The sequence below is a fragment of the Cervus canadensis genome, chromosome 15 (assembly GCF_019320065.1).
Source record: "Cervus canadensis isolate Bull #8, Minnesota chromosome 15, ASM1932006v1, whole genome shotgun sequence".
NCBI classification, from domain to species: Eukaryota; Metazoa; Chordata; class Mammalia; order Artiodactyla; family Cervidae; genus Cervus; species Cervus canadensis.
In genome coordinates, this window is record NC_057400.1 from 11,335,435 (window position 1) to 11,352,312 (window position 16,878).

At 37.2% G+C, this 16,878-nt stretch overlaps 1 protein-coding gene across 2 annotated transcripts in view; it reads right to left on the reverse strand.

Annotated features, from left to right (window-relative positions):
- Window positions 1-16,878, reverse strand: part of DPP10 (dipeptidyl peptidase like 10) — a 716,172-nt gene that overhangs the window by 646,492 nt on the left and 52,802 nt on the right. The gene's annotated exons all lie outside the window — the stretch shown is intronic.

Below are 16,878 nucleotides of genomic sequence, written 5' to 3' on the forward strand. Positions count from 1 at the left end.
ACAATGCTGCCAGATGATATTCTTGATAACTAGAGCTTTGAGGGAGGTGATACTGCCACCTATATCTATAGATATAGATATAGATAATCAATGCACAATATCTATCTATGTAAATCAGGTACTGTACTATGTATTTCACATTTACCTCCAATTATATCTATTCTTCAAGAAGAAGATATATAAAAATAGATCCATATTCTGCAGAATGGATATGGTAATTAGAATTATGTAACATACACAGTAGAGTGTATGCTATAGTAATACTGAAGTATTATTATATTTCTCTGTTGAACTTGTTAAGTTCTTCAAAGGCACAGTGTGTTTGTTTTCAGAAATAAAAATTAATTGAACTGCAAGTTAAGGCAGGTCTAAAAATTTCTCAAGGTTATTTATGTTGGTGAAATACTGCTCCCCTATCAAAGCCTGGTTATGTCTAGACTACACATAATCTTTTGCAAACAGATGACTTTGTAACATCATTATTCCTGAATGCATTTTTCCTAGAGCAATCCTAAACCCAAGGTGTCTTTCATAGGATCACATGGGAAATCTACAAAAGATAACTAACTGGAAATATACTATATTTTTTTCTTATCACTGTCACAAACAAGCTTACAAAAAGAGTCTGTGGCATTGGTAATGCATGTGATGTTGACAACTACCAGTAAACACAATGGTGTATGAAACAAAGTAGGCAATATAAAATAGTGATTAAGGATATAGACTTTGGTGTTAGAAAACCTGGCTTCTAACATTTACCCTGCAACAATGCCAAGGGAAATGGGCAATTAAATCTCTGAGCATTAAGATCTCCAACGTCACACTAAAAACTTTAGTTCTTATGGGGTTGAAGCAAAGATTAAATTGAATGGAGCTTGTAAAGATCACAGTGAACACTCAGTAAATGCTAGTCATTGGTGGTGTTTATTATAATCTATGCCATCACTCTATCACAGTTAGGTGGGCTAACTGGTTCACACATTTCTAGTCGTTGATCACAGATGATAAATTCTGAGGAAAAAGCCCAACAATTCACATTTTTCTATGATAAATTTTCTCTTTATTAATGTAAGAGACAAGGCCATGTAGCATCATTAAAGGGTATGGAAATAAAACAATATATCTATGCTTTCTTCCAAGCTCAATTTCAAGCTAATTGTGAGGCTGGTCAGTTTTTTTAACTTCCTGTTTCTCAGGGCTTGACAAATGACATTTGAGGTCATTTTATTCTCCTGTTACTAAGTTTTCAGAACTTTTAAATTGAGAATATAGGGTAATATTTCAAGAAATACAAACTTCTCTGGGTTATATCTCAGTAATACATATGATGAACATCAATCATCTGATGGTTGATGAATAGAGAACCTTTTTATTGTTATTATTCTTTATGGAATAGCTTACTGACTTCAGGACCATGGACAGAGAAAGAGCTGTACTAAGAATGGCATGTGATTTGTGGCTTGAAACGGAAGTAAAATAAACATGGAAAACTACTAAGAACCAGAGCTGGAAATATTAAACCAAGTAAATCTGAACATATATGCAAGACCAGGATACAAAAACTGACCGCATCCCTGTTACATAATAAATGGTGGGGAAATAAATACAACATAATGTTGCTTATTTTCAAGTTCACTTCACAGTCTAGAAACCAAAATTACTCAACTTTTTCCCAAGTACAAACAGGTAAATACAAGCCTGTTTTATGAGTATGTATTATCTTAGGCTGAAGAATTAAATCCCGTTTCCACTTTTTTAAGCTATGTTACTTTGAACTCTCTGTGCCCTTTTTTATCATCCATAAAATGGGAATAATAGTAGTACCCTAGATACTCTGATAAAAGAGATAATGTAAAATCCCCATGGACAGAGGATGCTGGTGAGCTATAGACCATGGGGTCACAAAGAGTGAGACACAACTGCATGACTAAGCAGAGCAGAACATATTATCACTAATCACAGACCTAGTGCTTTGGTGGGCAATGATCATATATATCAGAATGTGTAATAACAATGCTTCTAAGACCAGTAAATAAATGAACTTCAATTTGAACATACAATATTGGCCTTCTTTAGTAAAAAAAAAAAATCGACATTGTTTTTCTCTCAATTAAAACACAGTTTAATTCAGCAGCATTTTCTGTTTAAATTATGGTCAGAAAAACAATCACCACAAAACTGATCTGTACTTCATAAACATTAGAGACTCAAATGTTAGACATGGGAAATCAGAAGCATATTTTATTATAATTATTTCCAGTATATATTACTCTACAGAGGATCTCCTTGGCATGAAGAGTAAGTCAAAAATTTTACTCACAGCATTCTCAAAGAAAAAGTTTATATAAAAAATGTATAGTCTGGTTCAGGGCTTTCCAGGTGGCAGAGTGGTAAAGAATCCACTGGCCATGCAGAGACTGAAGAGACACAGGTTTGATATCTGGTTAGGAAGATCCCCTGGAGAAGAAAATTCTCCAGTATTCTTGCCTGGAAAATTCCATGGACAGAGGAGCCTGGTGGGCTACAGTCCATAGAGTTACAAAGAGTTGGGCATGACTGAGCATGCACATACACACACACACACACACACAGAGTCTGGTTCAAATGGACTGAAACAGAATAAGATCTTACTGTCTTCAAATAAAATATTAAAACTAGACCAGAATTTTTATCTGTTGTTTTGGGTGGGGGGAGCGGGTTGGTGGGAAGAGCTTAAGAAAAACTTTTAAGAAATTAATGCATTTCTTAGTTAATTAAAAGACACCTTCTTTTTTAACAACATTAGACATGACCACTGCTTTCAATATAAGATATGCCAGGACAACAGCTAGAAACCATGTAGTGTAAAAGAAATAAATTTTCATACGGTACTTATTTCATTCAAATGTCATGCTCTAAGGAAGCCAGGTATAAATTACGAGTAAGGGAATACAATTTTTCTAGAAAAACGTATCCAACAGAACTTTCTTGCTACACACTGATTAAAGTCACAGGAAAGATATGTAAGGCTAGAGATCATGCTTCAAGAACAACCAAATCCTCTTTATCTCTCATTTCCCAAAACCTCAAAGATACTTGTCTCTTGAGTTCATTTTTTTACCTATATTTGACAGCTTGGATAAGGGCTTCAAAGTAACATTTTACACCAGCAAATGTAAAAACAGAAAGGGTATCCTTTTGAATGCAAGTCAGAAAGCTGAATGGAGAAAGTATAACTCTATATAACATATTCAGTTCAGCTCAGGACATGTTTACTGACCCTTTTAAGAAACTAACTCTTGAGACAAAACATTTATTATTAAAACTGGAACTTTGCTTGCCCTTACAAAAAATATAATCACATGACTGAGAGAAAAAAAAATGAATAACAGTAAAGGTTAAGTGACATATGACAAGTAAGTAAAGCAGAGGATGGAGAAGGTAGACCTAAACCTAGCAAAGGTTTGAGAAAGGGTGATGCTTGATTTGAGTCTTGGAGTAAGTAGGTTAGACAGGTAAATAAGGTAGAGACAATTCTAGTCATAAGTAATCATAAGCAATGGCAAGAAGACATGTGAATCAGTAGTGTGTTTTAGCAGACAAAATAGTTTAGTGTGAATAGTGCTGAGCAAAGTAATCAGAGTCAACCTCAGTGATATTATTTGCAAAAGAGTTTGGCTTTCATGTATAGGAAATCAGATGCTTTAGTATGGGTGATGGGTAGCATTGAATGAAAGATGCAATGTGTGTCTAGTAAGTTCCTCTGGCAGCATTTTGTAGAGGAAGGGCATTTTTTCTTTATTCACCCTAAATTAATTAAATACCTATTATGTTTAGGACACATGTTACCTACTGAGGAAAGACCAAAACAGACCACATTATTCCTGTCTGGAAAGAGTCCTCAGTATAATATGGTAAATAGTCAAATGAGCAAAAAGTTAAACAAAAATGTCAAAGTCCTAAATAAATAATAATAATAACCATCATAGAAACAGAATTAATATTAAATTAACCTTATATGATAAACACTCTATATGCGGCTTACCACAGCATCATGTCATTTATAAGGACCAGTTATTGTTAGTAAATAACTACAGTTGTATCATTTTGCAGATGAAAAAATTAAGATTTAACGTTATTAAATAATTTTTCTAAGGTCAAACAGCTGGTAATGAGAGATCTAGGAATCAAAACTAAGCTGTTTGAGACTTCTTTCTAGCTCCTAATTATGAAGTATCTTGGTAAAAACCCTGAAATAAAAATAATCCATCTGGGAGAAGATGGGAAATTACTCAGTAAACTAGGTACTGAAGACGAATAGAAACTTATTGAACAGATAAAGGAATAAATCCAAACAGAGTGCACATATAAATTTGAAAGGTACCCGCAGTTAAACTCAAAAATTTTAATGCATGTTTTTATTATGTTAAATCAGGTGATGTATAGTTATAAAATCAATCACTGAAATTTTTTAAGTTTTGTGGTCTCTCCATAGACCTTGGAGGATTTAAATTTTTGCATGTTATCTATCAACTACAGTAGTATCTGGCCTATTTTAAAATGAAAGTTTTTTTCATGAACTCTGCAGATTTATAAAATCATATTGCATCTTTTACAAAGTCTCTTTTCAGAGTTAAAATTGCAACTTAATGTTCATCATGTTGGTCAAGGAACTTAAAAATTTTACTATCAAAAGAAATCATGTGATCTCTTGTTAGATGGGAATAAAGATGTACAGTGTAAGCCCTGAAAATTGGGTTTTCTCCTTTTTTCAATGCAAGTGCCTGACTTAAGCTTTGATTGCTGGGGCATCTGGTTCTAACAGGGTCATCTCAGTAAAGCACACTGCCAGACACATTAGATGAAGATTCAGACTACCTCCCCTCACTAAGTCTCCTTTGCTTTACAAATTGATTTTGATAACTGACATTTGAGCCACTTGTTTTTTCTCTTCCAGCTTTAAATTTCCACTTTTGTGTTTTAAATTCATCAGTAAAGAATGCTGCTGCTGCTGCTGCTAAGTCACTTCAGTCCTGTCCAACTCTGTGTGACCCCATAGACGGCAGCCCACCAGGCTCCTCCGTCCCTGGGATTCTTCAGGCAAGAATACTGGAGTGGGTTGCCATTTCCTTCTCCAATAAAGAGTGAGCCTGTGGAAACCCTAGGTCCCCACCATCGATCAACACCAATAAGAGCTGAACTGGAGGCACAGGCCCTCTCTCTCTTTACCCACAACCTCACTGTGTGGCCTGTGTAATTTCTACGTCCTATAAATAATAAACTTTTATTTTTCATAGTTTCCTGATGTTACTGCTGAAGAGTGTCTTGCAATCATAAGAACCACAAGGGCCAGCCCAGCCACAGCATTGGTTATTCGTAGGCTGAGATTAGCACAGAACAAGATGTGTCTTTATTTGGGGCAATACTATAACGAGTCACTCTTTGACATCACATTAACACTAGCGTAATATATTGACAGACCTAGAGAATTACACCAACACCTTTGTTCTGAGGCAACTCTGGATAACCAACAGTGAAAATATCCACAAAATTCTTACCGCATCATAACATAAATTGTCTCATCTGGAATAAAAACACAGGTTTTAAAAACCAAACCCACTGGGTAATGGAATAGGTTAAAATTTTTGCCCTAGCCTTTTTCAAATTATGTCATGTCCACAACACAGAGCGTAGTTCACAACAGGACAGTGATCTCAGTTAGACAAGATGAGAGCAGGGAAAACAAACTGTGTGCCCTTAATCGGACTGAGTGGATTGGAAACCTCGGAGCAGAGGGAAACCAGGGGTCACAATTCTGTCAGGAAAGCAACAATGTGGTCAGGCAGGGAATGGACGGCAGTGTCAGTGATGAGCTGATACAGGAAACCAGGCAAACCTCTGACATCTCTCCAGAGACAGGAGACAAGCCCAAACTATGGCCAGTGCAGGTCCATGGTGCGTTTTTGAATAAAGGGGGAAGTCTGGAGGAAGGACAGACTGGGATACTCATACGACTTCCAGACAAACACGTCTGGTGACACATTAATTAATTATTTCATATAGAAATTGCACATCACATGGCAGTACTGATTCATATTTCCCTATCTGCCCCCTCTCAAAGTAGGCTGAAGTAGAAATTATTAAAAGATGAACTCAGTGTATCTTAACATCATTTCTGTTGATACAGATGACTTTAAAATGCCATTGAAAATCCACAGGGTTTGACGATTTCATACCATCTATCGTGACCTGATGCTTAGACTTGGAAATGAGGTAATACTCTTGGGTAAGCTTAACCCCCAAAAGAATGCCTGCAACTGAAGCAGAAGTGGAATAATAAAGCTTTTCATCAATGTGCTGAAAGCCAGGGTTGTCATGAAACCATCTTCATGGGATGTAGCTTTCATTCCTTACGTTGACTTGGCACCCAGACCAAACCTCCATTCATTCCACAGCGACAACCATTCTCAATTTGCATGGCGCTCTACAACCCACTGGCCACACTTGCCAGAAAACTAAGTTACGGTGTCAAGTCTGCTTCCTAACTCCTGTTGGGGAGGCTTGCTTCTCAAACACAGAACTTCTCTGCAAATGGAAGTCCAAATTCTAAATGGTAGTTTTCAAAAGTTATTTTACCCTAATATTTTTGTTTAAAAATATTTTTGCTGAATTTTTTCCATCTATAAATCCTGCCCTTATTTCAGTATAATAAACACTATTTTAGGGACCTGAGTCAGCTTGTTAAGCTCTTAAATATGCCTAAAATCTACTTATCATAGTAAGTACTAGATAATAGTAGTTTCAGTGCTATAGACTTACACTTAACCATTATAGTACTTAGGATACAGTTATATGCTAATCATCTTGATATGTTATACATTGTAATGCATTATTATTATTCACTTGAGATTAAGTACATGGATGTTAGCAAACATAAATATTAGCCATACAACTAAAAACAATGTCAAAGAATAACCAGGAAGAGTTCACAAACAAAAACGTAGACCTTATTCTTTCTAAATCATCAAACTAAAATCATTCTTACTAAAATCATCAAACAGTAACATCAGAACAAGAATACTAGAGGAGATACTTTAAGTAACAAATTTTAAAAAAAGAAAGAAAGAAAAATAAGATTTTAGTTTGAAAAGAGGAAAGGTAAGTGGTATGTGATCAGTCAGGATGAAGACAGATAAAGTAAACACAGATTCTTCCATGGAGACCTCATATAAAACAAACCCTGAAGCTTTAAGGATGAGTATTGATTACTCTTATGATCCCTTCACACTGTGGGTCAGTGAAGCAGGGTAAAAGTACAAAAACTTTCTTATAAGCAAGAGATTGGCAAAATGGGTCTATAATATGTTTGAGTTTACAATCTCAGTCTTTTATAAACTAATGCTTGTCAGGGACACAAGATATCTCTTACTGATTTTGAAACAAAATATGTGAAATAAAAATGCACTGCATCCTTCTAGGTCCAGAAGCGTATATATACTCCAGCTACCTGAAATGAGTCCTCAGGGAAGACTTTCCCAACATCCTCTTGGAAATTCTCACTATAACTGCTGATCAGATCTTCAACTGTATGCTATAAGCCTTACTGGGCCTATAGTTCAACAGAACTATTTAAGAACTCACTTAAAGGATAACAGAGTGATGGATACTAAATATTAGTGGGCATGGCTAGTCATGTGAATGTCTCAGTTTTCTACTTAGATAGATGAATAGAGTCTTGAAAGAGAAGTAAAATAAACTCTTGCAATTCCATATATAATAAACCTGATGTGAATAACATACATTTCTCAAGTACTGAACTCATGAACTCATTTCAGGCAGAATATGCAATAATAAACATGTCACTGTAAGAATTTATGGACTAACATGCCCAAATATGTATCTACACATTAATAAGTTATGATAAAAATATATCAAAGTAAAAGGCAGTTTAGCATACATGTGTGTGCTTCAGATAGGTAGCAACTAAAGAAAACTAGCTTTTACAATATTGTTGCATAGATTATCATCCCACCAAACACAAAAATATTGTTTTGAGACGTCTCTGGTGGTCCACTGGCTAGGACTGCTTGCTCTCAAGGAAGGAGGTGAGGTTCAATCCCTGGTCAGGGAACTAAGATCCCACATGGAGCAACTAAAGATGGAAAATCTTAGGTGCCACAGCTAAGACCGGGTGCAGCCAAATGAATAAAGAGAGTATTTTTTTAATACTGTTTTGTTTCATGTGTTAAAAGTTCCACTAACACATATATATGGAATTTAGAAAGATGGTAATGATAACCCTATATGCAAAACAGAAAAAGAGACACAGATGTACAGAACAGACTTTTGAACTCTGTGGGAGAAGGCGAGGGTGGGATGTTTCGAGAGAACAGCATCAAAACATCTATATTATCTAGGGTGAAACAGATCACCAGCCCAGGTTGGGTGCATGAGACAAGTGCTCGGGGCTGGTGCACTGGGAAGACCCAGAGGGATCGGGTAGAGAGGGTGGTGGGAGGGGGGGATCAGGATGGGGAATACATGTAAATCCATGGCTAATTCATGTCAATGTAAGACAAAAACCACTACAATATTGTAAAGTAATTAGCCTCCAACTAATAAAAATAAATGAAAAAAAAAAAAAAAGTTCCACTATGCAGTGACCCCTTGCATGCCAATAAGGACTTCTCAAAGATATGTGCCATAAAAGTTTATGTTGAATCTAAGAAGATGCAGATCAAAGGGGAGTATTTTGGCCACGGTAATGATAGGCAACCTCTGATCTGAATAACTGTAGTATGCCCTTTGGCGAGGGAAAACACTAGTACGTGTCATACACATCGGGTTGATTCTTTCCAATAAAGCAGGTTTCTCTGATCATCTTCATATAAAGCCTCTTTACATCTTCAAAAGAGCCTGTGATAAAGGGTTACAACCTAACAGATTCAGGCAAAAAGGTTTACTCATTGTTTTCTAAAGTACTAACATGCTTAAGGGAACAATAAGTATTTAGTTTAAAGGTAACACAGATAAAGACTAACCTCTCAACTTGGAAATGAGTTAATTTGTGGATAATGTACAAGTACTTGATAACGGCCTGGGCAGAGCTTCATTGAGAAGTAATTGCAGGTGAAGGTCAGATCTAAGCGATGTATCCTGGGTTATTGCTCTTGCATAATGCTGAATGCACACTTAACAAATCAAATGGTTTTGACCCATTTTTGCATAAAAAGCTAAACAGCCATAGCATCAAATAGCTTTAACCAGCACTTACTTGTTAATCAAGAAAAGAATAATAAATGAGATAGGAAAACATTTCAATGACTCAAAGTATTTGCTGCCTCTTACAATCAACCCTAAAAAATAAATAAATAAATACCTAATAGCTCATTTCTCACTCAATTTCATGCAAGTATTGATATCATTTGTTTCTTGAAGAGATTCCAAGCAATATATGAAAAAATTCAAAATATGAATGTACTAAAGTCATATTGGCTTTACTGCTTCTGATATACACAACTGATGGTTAGTATATTACTGCCATATTAAATGAAACAGCATAGCATGAAAGTTCCTCGAGAGTCAATAATCTAAGGCAAAAGGGTGGAAAATAAACACAAAGAGGAATTCTTTGAATTATATATATGTGTGTGTATATATATATATTTCATATTACATATTGAATATAATTCAATGGGCTAAATCAATCAATGTTACTAAATCTAAAATTTGTCTACATTGACAATGGATGATGTATGACTAATCTCATAAACAGAACTAGCAGAGCTTATAGAAATGGTAATGATACTATTGCAGAGTGCTCAGTCGTGCCCGCCTCTTTTGACCACATGGACTGTAGCTTGCCAGGCTCCTCTGCCCGTGGAATTTTCCAAGCAACAATATTGGAGTAGGGGGCCATTTCCTACTCCAGGGGATCTTCCCGACCCAGGGATGGAACCCACATCAAATCCACGGCTTTCGCATCTCCTGCATTGCAGGCATATTCTTTACCACTAGTGCCACCTGGGAAGACCCAGTGATACTATTAACCACGGGCAACTTAGTCAGTCCTTCCTAGGGCTTGACTCTGCTAAAGGATTTTCTTACATTGTCTCAAAACTGTCTTCTCACGTCGCCACTGGTATTTGTGCCATTTTACAAAGATGCTGGAGGCCAACCTGCCTGTTATCATCATCCTTATGTAGCCAATGTCATACAGGAAGGGGCACGCAGACCTCTTGGCTGGCACATCTCAGAGCCCATCCTTCTAATCACCATATCAGGCTGTTCTCTGTTCAGGCAAATTCCAGAACACATCCATAGAAAAATTTTTTTTTTTTATTGTTCTTATTCAAACTGGATCTTTATGGCTGACATATCACAACCATTCAAAGTTTATAATAAATAAGAACACCTAAAGAAAACAACTTATGGGGTCTAATTATTCAACTGTGGTTTCATTTATACTGTTCAATTGAACATATGTTACTCAAATGTAAAAAACAATGTTGAGTTCTTTTTTAAAAAGGGAGGTAATAAAAAAGGTTGCTTTTAGATTTTCTATGTCAAATGAGTAAGAAAATAGCTGTGGTCTTATTAGTCAAAAAAAAAAAATTTAATATGTTGGCAAATTGAGGCTTTTTGTGACCCACTGATCCTCATTTCAAAAATATATCCTCACAGATTATTTTATAGTCTAAAATAAAAGGGCAGTGAAGTGAATAAAGATCACCAAAAGAAATTAAGTAGGTGACTTGCTTTCAAAAAGCACTCATAAATTTAGCAAAATAATACTAAAGTTAATAAACAGCTTTATTCAAATCATTACACCTTAGTCTTAAAAGTATAGCACAAAAATGAAATTAGAGTCATACAACAGTTCAGATACTTGTGAATTTGTTTGCAAAATAAACCAACTGCACTAAAATATAAATGTCTTGAGTGTGTCTTATTTGCACTGCTGAGATTAATTCAACCTCCCTCTCTGTATCTTTAGCATCTATAAAACTATATTGTGGAAAAGCAGTGTTTCTGTCTACATTGCTACTGGTGTCACTAAAGCTGGGAATTACAACCTTGAGACATCTGTAGCTCTTCCCTTTTCCTGCCAGAGCTGCTGCTGCTTGCATCTGCTTTGGCACGAATTCATCTCCAGGAAACACAGTTCCTTCCTTGGAGTTAACTGTGTTATTTATTTTTTCTTTGCTGTTCTGAGCTGTGAGACCACATTTCCCAGAGGTTTGTTGGCCTACTCAGGAAATGAGTAAGAGCCAAAGCAAGATGACTAGAGCAAGGCATAAAAGAAGAAAGTTAGACTGGACCAAAAAAAAAAAAAATAATAATAGACAAGGAACATAAGAAAAATACCGAAGAAACAAGAAATGCTAGAAAAACAAACCCCACAAGAATGCAGCTGAAAAAGAGAATCACAATCTCACACGCCAAAACCTCACATTTAAACCTCACTATAAACTACTTCAAATGTGTGTGTGTGTGTGTGAATATCTTAAATTTTGCTAAGCAAATCTGTCCAATAAAAACAATTAAGGAGCAAACAAATAGAGAATACAAGCTTTGTACACAGTTTCTATTTCTGCCAACATGCCCGTGTTCCATACAGAGTCATATTTGGCCTCTTGGACAGAATGTGGATTTTTATGAGGGCACTGACATTTTCCTTAAGAAGAAAATGTTTAACTTTTATAATTGAGCTTCAGTTTAAAGTTGGGAGATATGTTCAAAAGTGAGGGTGTCTCCTGAGGATCAAGATGGGGATGTCAAAGCTCGTTAAGGAAGGCCTTTGAGGTAAGCTTTGCTATCATTACCACTAGAGTGAGGGCTGACCCAAGTAATCTAACATGACCCAAGTAATCTAACATGACCCAAGTAATCTAACATGGCACCCATTTACAATGACGCAACTCTGAGATCAGAATTGATCTGACATCCACAAGGCTAATTCCAGAAAGGGTTTCAAAATAAATACGTTACAATCAATCACAAAGGTGAGGTACAAAAATGAAATATGAGCAGTATTTTTTTTCAGCTTTGTCGATTGACTCCTAAATTTACACTTCAGGCAATCTGAAACTGTGATATTGGCACTGCCCTCAAGTAAGTTTCATTCCCAGGAAGTCAGAGTGAACCCAGAAAAGGGTTGGATGCCCTGCTGCCCTGTGCATTCGCCTTATGCTGCAAAGGTTTAAGGACAGAGCTTTACTCAAAATATACACCCAGCACGTATTATAGTCCCTGGAACATGGGTGGTGATCAATACTTGTTTACTGAATGATGAAGAGAAGTGAGACTGATTGAATCAAAACTTATAAAGCAGATATTGGAAGTAAATGGATGCATTGCTCAAAGTCAAATAGCAAGAGGCAGAGGAAGTGACAGCTGCCATTAAATGTCCCCCCTCTGCTCAGTTCAGTTCAGTTGCTCAGTCATGTCGGACTCTTTGCAACCCTATGGACTGCAGCATGCCAGGGCTCCCTGTCCATCACCAACTCCCAGAGTTTACTCAAACTCATGTCCATTGAGTCAGTGATGCCATCCAAACATCTCATCCTCTGTCGTCCCCTTCTCCTCCCACCTTCAATCTTCCCCCTCTGCTGTAAGATCTTATTTTAGCAATTCACCATATTATTAAAAGAAATTACTCTTTAACGCAATACTATGCAGTTAAGGCTACATGAAGATCATAAAATATAAAATAAAATAAAAATGGAGAGGTGATACAAAGCAAGTTTCCTTAGAGACATGGGTTCTGATTCTGGCTTTGCTACTAACCAGCTTTAAAAGTTTTAGCAAGTTGACTTAATTGCCTTGAGACTGAGTTTTCACATTTTAAACCAAGGACTTAGATTATTGAATCTTCTAGATCTAAAATTCTACCATCCTCTTAAGGAAATGTCAAACACTGTATGATATCTGATATCGCTTGTATGTAGAATATAAAAGTTAATACAAATGAATGTCTATGCAAAACGGAAACAGACTCACAGATACAGAAAACCCACTTATGGTTACCAAAGGGGAGAGGGAGGTTAGGGGTATGGGATTCAGACGTACAAACTATTGGGACTTCCCAGGTCCAGTGACAAGACTCCAACACAGGGGGCCCTGGCTCAATCCTGGGTCAGGGAACTAGATCCTACATGACACAACTAAGAATGGACATGCTGCAGTTAAAGTTGCCTCATGCCACAACAAACACCTGGTGCATCCAAATAAATAAATAAAAATACTAAAGAGAGAAATACAAACTATTGTATATAAAATAGGTAGCAACAAGACTATATTTTACAGCACAGGGAATGATAGCCATTATCTTCCAATAACTTTCAATGGAGTATAATTTGTAAAAATAGTGAATTATTATTCTATACACCTGAAACTAATATAATACTGCAAATCAACTATCAGTTCAGTTCAGTCACTCAGTCGTGTCCGACTCTTTGTGAACCCATGAACTTCAGCACACCAGGCTTCTCTGTCCATCACCAACTGTTGAATCCGACTCAAACTCATGTCCATCGAGCCGGTGATACCATCCAACCATCTCATCCTCTGTCATCCCCTTCTCCTGCCGCCTTCAATCTTTCCCAGTATCAGGGTCTTTTCCAGCGGGTCAGTTCTTTGCATCAGGTGGCCAAAGTATTGGAGTTTCAGCTTCACCATCAGTCCTTCCAATGAATATTCAGGACTGATCCCCTTTAGGATGGACTGGTTGGATCTCCTTGCAGTCCAAGGGACTCAAGAGTCTTCTCCAATACCACAGTTCAAAGGATCAATTCTTCAGCGCTCAGCTTTCTTAATAGTTGAACTAACACATCCATACATAACTACTGGGAAAACCATAGCTTTGAGCTTTGACTAGACCGACCTTTGTTGGCAAAGTAATGTCTCTGCTTTTTAATATGCTATCTAGGTTGGTCATAGCTTTTCTCCCAAGGAGCAAGAGCCTTCTAATTTCATGGCTGCAGTCAGCATCTGCAGTGATTTTGGAGACAAAAAAAAATTAAGTCTCTCAATATTTCCATTGTTTCCCTATCTATTTGCCATGAAGTGATGGGACCGGATGCCATGATCTTAGTTTTCTGAATGCTGAGTTTTAAGCCAACTTTCCCCTTTCCTCTTTCACTGTCATCAAGAACCTCTTTAGATCTTCTTCGCTTTCTGCCATAATGGTGGTGTCATCTGCATATCATAGATTATTGATATTTCTCCCAGCAATCTAGATTCCAGCGTGTGCTTCATCCAGTCCAGCATTTCGTATACTCTGCATATAAGTTAAATAAGCAGGGTGACAATATGCAGCCTTGACGTAGTCCTTTCGCAATTTGGAACCAGTCTGTTCTTCCATGTCCAGTTCTAACTGTTGCGTTTTGACCTGCATACAGATTTCTCAGGAGGCAGGTAAGGTGGTCTGGTATCCCATCTCTTGAAGAATTTTCCACCGTTTGTTGTGATTCACAGTCAAAGGTTCTGGCGCAGTCAATAAAACAGAAGTAGATGTTTTTCTGGAACTCTCTCACTTTTTCGATGATCCAATGGATATTGGCAATTTGATCTCTGGTTCCTCTGCCTTTTCTAAATCCAGCTTGAACATCTGGAGGTTCACAGTTCATGTACTATTGAAGCCTGGCTCGGAGAATTTTGAGCATTACTTTGCTAGCGTGCGAGATGAGTGAAACTGTGTGGTAGTTTGAACATTCTTTGACATTGCCCTTCTTTGGGAATAGAATGAAAACTGACCTTTTCCAGGCCTGTGGTCCACTGCTGAGGTTTCCAAATGTGCTGGTTTACTGAGCGCAGCACTTCCACAGCATCATCTTTTAGGATTTGAAATAGCTCAACTGGAATTCCGTCACCTCCACTAGCTTTGTTCATAGTGATGCTTCCTAAGGCCCACTTCATTTTGCATTCCAGGATGTCTGGCTCTAGGTAAGTGATCATACCATCGTGGTTATCTGCATCATGAAGATCTTTTTTGTACAGTTCTTCTGTGTATTCTTGCCACCTCTTCTTAATATCTTCTGCTTCTGTTAGGTCCCTACCATTTCTGTCAGGTCCCTGCCATTTCTGTCAGGTCCCAACCATTTTTGTCCTTTATTGAGCCCATCTTTGCATGAAATGTTCCCTTTGTATATCCAGTTTTCTTGACGAGATCTCTAGTCTTTCCCATTCTGTTGTTTTCCTCTATTTCTTTGCACTGAACGCTGAGGAAGGCTTTCTTATCTCTCCTTGCTATTCTTTGGAACTCTGCATTCAAATGGGTATATCTTTCCTTTTCTCCTTTGCCTTTAGCTTCTCTTCTTTTCTCAGCTATTTGTAAAGCCTCCTCAGACAACCTTTTTGCCTTTGTGCATTTCTTTTTCTTGGGGATGGTCTTGATTCTTGTCTCCTGTACAATGTCAGGAACCTCTGTCCATAGTTCTTCAGGCACTCTATCAGATCTAATCCCTTGAATCTATTTGTACTTCCACTGTATAGTCCTATGGGATTTGATTAAGTCATACCTGAATGGTCTAGTGGTCTTCCCTACTTTCTTCAATTTAAGTCTTAATTTGGCAATAAGCAGTTCATAATCTGGGCCACAGTCAATTTTTAAAAAATAAACATAAAATTCTATCAACCTCTAGCTCACAACTGTCTATATCAGCTAATAGACATGTATAAGAAAATTATTGGGATCCTCCATTTCCACTGCCTCCTTCTTGCCAACCATTGTTAAGTAACTAGGCAATAACATCCTTAGGATTTCCCTGCGTCCAGTTTGACTCTCTCCAATTTATTCTCCATCCGATACCAAGTCATCTTTGCCTAGAAACAAAAATCTGACCTTGGTATCTCCCTGCTAAAAATCCTTCTAAGGCTTTCCATTAGCTCAGGTTCAGTTCCAAGCTCTGTAACATGGCCTTCCACAATCTATCTGCTGCCTTCCAAGTTTTACTTTAAGATATTCTCATTCTGGACTCTTTGCACTAGCCTCACCTTCCCTCTGTTGTACTAAAGTGATGCGCTATCACCTCTAAAATTTTGTTTTTCCTTAGAACAACTTTCCCTTTTACACTTTATCCAACTAATTTATACAATTTACTGTTCAGTTTCTGTAAAATACTTAGCAGAGTGCCTTCAGCACAAAGGCACTGTGTTGAGTTTTTGTTGAGTAAATAATTTTAAAATGACTCACGTCAGGACAAAGCATATTCCTTCTTTCTCCTTTATTTCTGTACAGTAACTGCCCTTAAAAACCCTACACATCATTACCTTGGTTTGTAAATGGTTCACAATACAGGGTACCTGTTGCATGGAAGAAAAACTGGAGCTCGAAAAGTACTAATTGCTAAGACTGTTGGAGGAAAACAAATACTCTTCTGTCACTGTACATGAGTTACTCCACAAAAAGCAAAGCAAGGCTCACTGAAGAGACAGCTGCAAAACACACAAAGATATAATGTGTTTGCCAATCTGCAAAATCATTTGAAAGTTGCTGCTTCAACAGCTGGTATCTGGAAAGTGTAAGCATCATTTGGTCTAGTTAAAATTACACAGAGCAGAAATGTTTATTATGCACACAAAAAGGAGGTTTGAATGTTGAAGTTACAGCACTTTTAAAAGTCTGGAAAAGTCAACAAAACACTTGATGGCAGTTGAAAAAAATCTCCAAGGGTCGTATTTGTTCAGTCATGGTTTCTGTCTAGTTCTATGGATCTTATGATCACATCTTTGAAGACTGTTAAAGAGATAGCACCACTGTTTCACATCATTCTTTGAGATCACCCTGCGTCTGGGCTTCCTTGGTGGCTCAGCAGTAAAGAATCCACCTGCCAATGCAGGAGACGTCGGTTCAATCCCAGGGTCAGAAAGACCCCCGGAGGAGGAAATAGCAACCCA